Source organism: Rhipicephalus microplus, chromosome 1, assembly GCF_043290135.1.
Source record: "Rhipicephalus microplus isolate Deutch F79 chromosome 1, USDA_Rmic, whole genome shotgun sequence".
NCBI lineage: Eukaryota > Metazoa > Arthropoda > Arachnida > Ixodida > Ixodidae > Rhipicephalus > Rhipicephalus microplus.
Genome location: NC_134700.1, coordinates 28,656,096 through 28,665,560, shown reverse-complemented (window position 1 = coordinate 28,665,560; position 9,465 = coordinate 28,656,096).

Sequence of the window (9,465 nt, the reverse complement as noted above, 5' to 3'; positions counted from 1 at the left end):
GGCAATTTGCGTAGGCCAAGAACAATGGCCAATAATTCTGCAATGAATACAGGGGTATAATCTGGGAGTCGAATCGAAAAGAACCAGCCAAAAGAAGGAGAGAAGATGCCAACCCCAGCCTTTTCTTTTGACACAGATGCATCAGTCGCAACGATATTGCTTATCTCTAGGTGAGCTAGATAATCTGCTAACTGGTCATTTAAATACCTATGTGCCAATTGTTTCGCGTTATGAGGAAATATCTCATCAAATTGTACGCTAAGCATTGACTTTATGTTGTGTATTGGACCCATATGTTTAATTTTTACATTCAATTGCTGTAGTAGTGCTTGTGCAAATACTATTTGCGGGGTGTGTAGTCGCGACCAATGGGTATCGAAAAATAAAGCCGGTTCTTGAATGAAAGCGTAAAATGAGAGTCTTTGGTGTGAACTGTATATCTTTAGGAATGCTTGAACAGTAAGAATTTTAAACCTATTTAGCAGAGAAGGTAGGCGAGCTTCCATATACAACACGTTATTTGCAACAAATTGTGGTAGACCCAGACACAAACGCAACGCTTCTCTTTCCTGCAGTATTAAAGGTCTCATTTTATAAGCTGCGCTGCCAGAAAATAATACACATTCGAATTCCATGATGGGCCGCACATAATTTTTATATATCATTAGCACATCTCTTTTTAAACCCTCTTTACGGTTTGCGAGCTTCCGTAGCCACCCCATGGCCCATGTTGCCTTGGAGTGCATATCATCAATGTGACTTCTCCAATTTAATGTGTCATTATATAGGATGCCCAAATATTTAAGGGAATTCGCCTGCGGAATGAGCTCATTACTGTACATTAACGAGATGTTGATAGGCTGCAGAAAAGAGAATGCAAGAAGCTCACTTTTCTTTACGTTCAGGGTCATATGAATACTTTTAAGCCATCTTTCTGTGAAATTAAGATAATTTTGTACACTCTGGTATAGGGATTGAAAGTCGGTATTACTTGCAAAGAAAGCAATATCGTCCGCGTACACATATAACTGAATATCCTTAGTTGATGGAATGGAGCTTAAGAAAATGTTTAATAAAACTGGCGACAGGACAGCCCCCTGTGGTACGCCACGTGTCTGCTTATATCTATTCGACGAGTACCCATCTTCAAAGCAGTAATATTCTGTCCCTCTTAGAAACTCCGGCACACACGCAGTGATGTAGTTGGGAAAGTGGTGATATTCCATCTATTTTAATAAAATTGAATGCTAAACCCTATCGTACGCTTTACCCAAATCTAGAGTAACTAAAGCACAATATTGGCGCCGACGCCGAGCCAGTTGTATTCGGCTCTCTAAATCAACATGCGCACATCATATTGAGCAAACGGATCTAAAACATATTTGACTTGGGTGTAATATTGCATTATTATCAATATATTTCATTACCCGGGCATTCAGAACTCTTTCAATTAGCTTAACCAGATTCGACGTGAGTGATAATGGCCTTACATTGTCCAAGGCGAATCCTTTTTTCTGCGTTTTAAGAAGTGGAATCACTTTAGAAAGCTTCCATTCCGCAGGTATCCAAGCTTTTGTCAAAGAAAAATTCACCAGATCAAGTGCTTCAGTTGGACAAATCTAGAATATAACTTTTATCATTGCATTTGTTACCCCGTCTGGTCCAGGTGCTGAAGGAGATAAGTGCCTTATTATCTCTGCCAGCTCATCTGAAGTAACCTCCTCAAAATCCTCGCCTGCCATTGGGTTCACAATGTGCAGTGGTATAGTTGACATAAATCTAACTTGGAGCCCTTTCGCAATATTTTTTACTAAATCAAGGAGCTCACGGGGGGAAAGAACATAAGAGTCAATATTCTCAGCGGGTGGTAACATTTTTTGAGATCTTAAAAATCTGAAGAGCGTTTTTTTTGTTTTTAGCCCTAGAAAGATAATCATGTCGTTTCATTTTATAACCATCTTTTGCTATACTTACTGTACGTTTGAAGTCTTGTGTTGCGAATTTATAATCACACCAATTTTTTGGACATTGGTTGACCAGCAGTTGTTTCCATGCAGCTTTCCGTTTTCTATAGCTCCTCATGCACTCTTCAGTCCACCATGGACTAAAAGAACCTCTTGTGGCCGAGTCTAATTTAAAAGCTGCGTCTTTTACTGATCTTTTTAACACTGCACACAGACTCATAGCCCTAATGTTACCTTGTATGTCCTTGCGGTGATCAAAAGTAGCCCTCAAGTCTTTTTCTAATTTTTTATAGTTGAGGAATGAGCGGGCCTTTTCGGCGAGATGTATTTTTGGAAAGTTCAGTACAAAACTAATAGGCAAGTGGTCACTGTTATTAGCACAGTCTAAAGTTTGCCACGAACATATATCTAGAGATGAGCTTGAAAATGTCAAGTCAATTACAGATTTAGAGAGACCTCGGACAAAAGTCGCAGATTGCGAATTTAAACAAGATAAATTCTTGTCAATAGCCCATTCCCACAAACGTTTTCCCCTTAAATCTGTTTTAAAACCCCAAGCCACATGATGTGAATTGAAGTCTCCAGTGATTAATATATCCTTTCTGCAGGCAGAGAACATATCGTCTAGACTTCGTGTGTCTTGCACCCCGGCTGGGAAATACGCATTTACAAACGAAAAGGGAGAACCGTCGGGTAATATTATGTCTATTATCAAAATTTCACAATCTGGAGTCACACAACGATAAGAGATTGTAGCTTTGTGACTAAACTTAGTTGCTATCAAGACAGCAAGCCCACCACCTTTGCTAGGTCGGTCCAATCGAAATAGCCCATAATTTTAGGTAAATCTTTTGGCTGGTTAAAAGCCAGGTTTCTTTCAGTGATATAATATCCGGGGAAAGTTGTGAAGAAAGGTATGATAGGTCTGTGGCTGCAGAAAATATAGATCTGCAATTCCACTGTAATACGGTTAGTGAACCTATTTTGACGACGGAACCATCGCAGAAACTGCTTGGTCCAAAACGTCCTTTCACAAGAAGTCTTTCTTGGACATGTTCTCGAATAATTCTTTTTTGGATAGATACTTTTTAGATTTCGAATTATGCGAAGAATTTGTTTGATTGGGGAGATCGGGTTCGGTTCAGATTCTTATGAGAGTCCATATCCATATCTGCACATGCTTCTGAATCATCTGTAAGAGCACCGTCTTCCGTTGTTTTGGAAGTCCCTGCCTCAGTAGAAACCGCTCGCTGACGTGTTGTCGCACTTTCTATTTCCGTACGCGGCGATACCAATGATGTCTGAGGATTCCAATCGTTCGTAGATGCTACACCTAGAATTTGAGATAGTCGATTGGAAACCAATTGTGCCAAGCTTTCAAAAAGGTTGTTTGCGAGGCGTTCCATTGCCTTTTCCGTAGCCTTCTCTATGGCCTCTGCGATAGAAGTTGCGAGAGATGTATCCATGGCGGTAGTATTACGTGCTGCAACACCTGCATATCCTTTGGATCTCTCCTGGATTTCTGCAACGGCTTCTCTCCGAGAGCACCACTTGCGTTCTACAATATCCAATATGGCAAGCTCCCTTTCTTTTGCTGCACAGTCTGCGGAATCTGCAGGGTGCGCCCCATTACATAAGTAGCACCTCTCTTTCTCTGAGCTGCACTCGCGGCTGTCATGATTTTCACCACACAGACGGCATCTAAGAACTGATCGGCACCCTCTGACGCTATGTCCATATCGCCAACATTTCAAACACTGCAGAGTTTGGGGGAAAATGGCTCTACCTTATAGATCAGTGGCCATGCCTTAATTTCGGAAGGTCGGACTGTTCCTAAAAAGGTCACTATCACCGATTCCGTTGGGGATTTTATGTGTTCAATTGTACGGGTGCATCTGTATACTGAAATTACACCCGCCACCGAAAACAAATCGAGCACTTATGCAGGTGTCAGGCTTGTGTCTACACCATGGACTAATCCTTTCGAGCATGCGAGGTGTGCCGGAATAAATGGGCTTACCGGATGCGCTGCGAATTCGGAACTCTGCAGGAGCTCACGAATGCATTCCTGATCTGCGGAACAGCACAGGATGCCTCCGCGACCAAACTGGTGGACCTCAGTTATCTCCTGGAAATGCGAAGTGGCTTTTCGAAGCTCCAATTTATTCGCCTTTGGGTTCTTCATAGGAATACTGCCCCCATCTGTAGGTACCAGCGCCACAGGGACACTTCTCGCCCCACTGCGTAACAAATAGTCTATCGGCCAATCCTTGGCGGGAGTGGAAGCTAACCAAGGGGAGTGCCCTTGGCCGGGGGAAGAAAATGACATCAAGATCGAATGACTCGCTTCAGCTGAAAAAGACCGATACAGTTACCGGAAAATAACGAACTCTCAAAGAACAATAAGGATACTGCCGCCCGATCCTGAGCCCGGGCAGTTTCTTCACAGTCGAGCCTCACAGTACAGGTCAGGCTGCGTTGGTTTCCATCAGTGCAACTATGATGGTGGCGCCACTCAAGCAGGAATGTCTTCAAACAGGTTATTACGTTTTTGGAGTTTATATGCAACAAAAAGAACGTGAAAAAGTTTTAAAAAGGCGTAAACGTATTTGTTTTTAACCCTACGTAAATGACGTCGTCATTCAACAAGCGACTTTTTTATTACAAGGCATACTCTGAAATTAGTAACAAACGCCGAAATTGCCCATCTCAAAGGCCAAGTACAAAGACTCCTACTTTAACGTAGGCAGCACCGCCATAGATGACCGGCGTTTCGCGCTCATCCGGCAGGCACAAGAAATCTAGCAGGCGTTGCTCAAGTACAGTGTACTGGAAGAGGGCAGTGGAGTGAACAAGGCGGCTGCGCCGCATCTCGGCTGAGTCTCCGGCGGATGACAGTAGCGGCGGCGCTGTAGTCGGAACCTTAAATGAAGATACTTCAGGACTAGCAATTACACTGGCGAAAGCCATCGATGACATGTGCGCCACTTCTCCTCAGGATCACGTAGTGATATGCATGATACCGGAGGTACCGGTGCGTGATAGCAACCTGCAAAGAGCGGTTGCCAACGCAAACAAGAGATATGGCGGATAAGTCGAGAGAAAGGCTTTGAGGTGGTGAAATAAACAGAGAGGTGCATAGGTGGGGTGGTTTTTAACGAGACAGAATTCACTTCGATGGGCGGCTAGGTGATGAGGTGGGTTGGCGACTTGCAGGACGCGCAGTAGCTTTTTTTGGGGGGCAAGCGGGCCCTTCGGAGTGCAAGATAGCTGGTAACGAGGAAAACAACCAGGGAGACTCTTTGACAGGCGGTATGGACAGATACAATTCCGAAGTGGCAGCAGTATCTAAGATAGGTAGAGTCCGGGGCAGAAATAAACGTAGCCACGGAGCCATTTCAGACATAGGGTATATTAACGTGCATGGCGGTAGGAACAGGCTGAAGTGGGAAGACATAGAAGAACAGCTAAGGGAAGAGAGACCGATGGTATACGGTTTTGTAGAAACACATCTCAGTGACATGGAACAACCTCCGATGAATCCGGACTATGCCTGGGATCATTGTAACAGAACAGAAGGCAGCAGAAAGGGGGGTGGTGTTGGGGCATTCATTCATAAAATACAGAATGGAAAAGGGTCAAGCAGGAGTGCAAGGAACATTTATGGCTAAAAGGGAAAGTGGCAGGTCAAATGACACTCCTTGGTTTCGGACGGAAGCAAAGGCCAGAGAGGAAAACCAGGTAATCGTAGAGTCTATATCGAAGGACATTCAGGAGTTAGGAAGAGAGTGCGAGATAATTATACTAGAAGACATAAATGCGCACATAGAAGATATAGATGGGTATACCGACCCGACAGGCAAAATGATCATGGATATGTGTGAAAGGCTTGATTTGATCATTTGCAACAGTACCGAGAAGTGTGAAGGGCAAATAACATGGGAGGTAGGAAGGCTGCAGTCGACGATAGATTATGCACTGATGTCACATAGGATGTATTATAAGCCCAGGGGAATGCACATAGATGAAGGTGGCTCCAGAAGTCTGGGTAGTGATCACAAACGTATCAAGCTATGTTTTGGAAGAGCAGTGAAAGTGGGAAGGAGACAAGATGAGCAACTACAGGAAAATTTTTATCCAGAAAGGCAAATTGAAATAGCCACTAAACAAATTGAGAAAGTAATCACGGAGAATAATAAGACAGTGTGGACATACACGAATATAAGTAGACTCTTTGAGCTAGAGCTTGCTAAGACGCGTGACAAGTCACCCCGGAAAAGAAGACACAAACCCAAAAGTTGGCGGAATGAGGAAGTTAAGAGAGCCATAGGAAAACGTCAGGAAGCCTCTAGGGAACACAGACATGCTAAGCAGCGGGGTGAACAGACAGATGATGTTGAAAGAAAATGGGAAACCTTTCTAAGCTGTAGAAGGAACGCATCCCTTCTGATCAATGAAAAGATTAGAAGAAAGGGAGCTCAGTGGCTGGCAGAAGTACATAAAAAGATAGAAAGGCAGCTGCGAAATTTTGGAACCATCTAAACTCCCTAAGAAATGAGACGAGCCTAGAGCAGAGTTTCATAACTACAGCCCAAGGTGCTAGGCTAGAAGGAGACGAAGCTATTGAATGTATGAGAACAAGGGTGACAGAAAAATTCCAACAAAGGAGTACTTTATGCACCACAATAGACAAGGACGAATCAAGTGGTGCAATGGCTCTATTTTCACAACGATAGTGGGAAAGAGCTAAGAAAAGGGTTCCTAGTAGTACATGAACGAGCATCTTTGCCCATCACTAAAGAGGCTGCTTGGTATGGCAGTGAAAAGGAAATATGAGCACAAATGGAAATCTGTATGGAGCAGCAACGGAAAAATCTATGCAAGGGAAAATGATGGTGGTGATGTTGTGCAGATCTCGGAAGAACGTGATCTTGCTAAGATTACTTCAATTATTTCTGGTACCACACAAACCACTTCCTAAGAACCACCATGGAATATCACGACTTCATCTTACCGCATCAATTACACTTTCAGAAAAATTCCAGTACTTCCGTGCTGCACTTGAATGCTCGATCAGCAGCCAATAAACAAGAAAATATTAGCAACTTGTTAAATCTGTTCTATTTTAAGTTCGATATCATCATGCTAACAGAAACATGGTATCAGGACAGCAATTCTCGGCTGTACCTAGATGGCTATGCTGATTACGTTTTAAATCGAATTGATAAACGTGGAGGTGGCGTTGCAATTTATATTGCATCAGGACAAAAATATGAACTCTTAGCAGATTTTTGTAAAACAACTTGCGACTATGAAATGTTAACACTTCAACATTTGTCTGACATAATTTCGGTGGTGTATCGCCCGCCTAATGGAAATGTTTTCAAATTTATGAGTTTCTTTGATAATTTACTGGAATATGTTGCTGCTAACGAATTTAGACTTGTATGCGGGGGAGACACTAACATAAATTTTCTTGTAAACAGTGCTGTCTCAGTAGATTTTACACATAGACTTAGTTCTGGTGGCTTTGTCAACCTAATTAACACCCCAACTCGTGTAACACTGTCTTCGTCTACATGTCTTGACATTCTGATTACGAATATTGACACTGTAGTAGAGCATACTGGAACAGTGACATCAGACGTCAGTGATCATTGCCCTGTATTTATGACGTATTGTGCGAATGCTAAAAAAACTTTTTCTAAATCAAATGTGTTCGCAATACAAGATTTAAGCGAGAAAAACATGGATCTTTTTAAGCATGATATTTCCAAATATGACTGGTCTTTCTTATATGAAATAAGTGATGTAAATGTCGCGTATTCGAAGTTTCTTTCTGCGTTCCTGCAAATTTACAATCTACATTTTCCTTTCAAGAAATTGAGACAGTCTAGAAAGATAAGAAAACCCTGGATTACGCAAGAACTTTTTAAAATGATAAAACACAAAGATAAATTGTACCATAGTTTTCTTGCTACACGTTCGCCTGAGGTGCTGATAATGTTTAAAAAGTATCGAAACAAACTGAATGCGCAACTCAGGCGTGCCAGGATTGCTTATCATGAGCGTATGTTTACAGACGCCACGGGTAAACATCCTGATATCTTGTGGAACATAATAAATAAGGTTCTTGGTCGCGAGAAACATTCTGCCGCGCCGGAGAAGTTAATCCACAATAAAACCGAAATCTCTGGTTTAGCACTTGCTAATCACTTTAATGAGTACTTTGCAAGCATAAGCGCGGTACAACAGCCACAACAAGCTCCACCAAATACATCATCGTTTCTTTCCACTCCTAATAGCTTATTTTTAAATCCCACTAATGAATATGAAGTATTTACCACATTTAAGAATCTTAAGAATAGTAAAGCTCTCGATATAGATGACATACAGATAAAGCCTGTGAAGTATGTATTAGAATACATTGCTCCAGCTTTAACACACATCTTTAATTTGGCTTTACAGTATGGAATTTTCCCAGAAAAAATGAAAATGAGTAGGGTAACTGTTATTTTTAAAGGAGGTGACAGAAATGATACGTCAAATTATCGACCAATTTCAATAATTCCAGTATTTTCCAAAGGCTTAGAAAAGATTATTTTTTCGCGTGTTTCAAGTTTTTTTGACAGACACAGTGTTCTATCTGATGCCCAGTTCGGCTTCCGTAAAGGCAGGTCAACGGAAACCGCTTTGCTCACACTCAAGGAATTTGTACTGAAAAATATTGAGAGAAATCTTTTCACCTTGGCGCTCTTCATTGATTTTAGTAAAGCCTTCGATTGCATAAATCACAAAATTCTACTGTGGAAATTATCACAGAATGGCCTAAGAGGTATTCCATTAACATTATTCGAGTCTTATTTAACTGATCGCAAACAATCTGTTTGCATAAGAGACGAAAAATCATGTTTTCTTCCCATAATAAACGGTGTACCACAGGGTAGTGTATTAGGTCCGCTGCTCTTTAATGTCTATGTTAATGACATTACTAATATTACCACCTCTGTTCAATTTATCATATACGCGGATGACACTACACTTCTTGTTTCTGGTCCGGATTCACAGAAATTAATAAGACAATGCAACGATCTACTGGTTAAGTTATCTCAATGGTCGATTGCTAACTGCCTTAAAATAAATCCTACAAAAACTAAAGTAATGTTATTTCGCGCTAAAAACAAATCTCTGACTTGCCAACAAACGTTATTATTTGCTGGTAAAGAACTTCAAATTGTTGATGAACATAAATTACTAGGCGTTACTTTTTCTTCGCATCTTACTTGGGATAAACACGTAGAAAATATCTGTAAAAAACTATCAGCTATAACAGGTGCTTTATCTAGATGTAGGTATCTTCTTCCACCGAAAGCAAAACTTAACATTTATTATGCTCTATTCTTTCCTCATTTAAGTTATTGTAGCTTAGTCTGGGGGACTACTGGGAAAACAAACATTATGAAATTATTTTTACTGCAAAAAAGGATGATTCGGCACATTG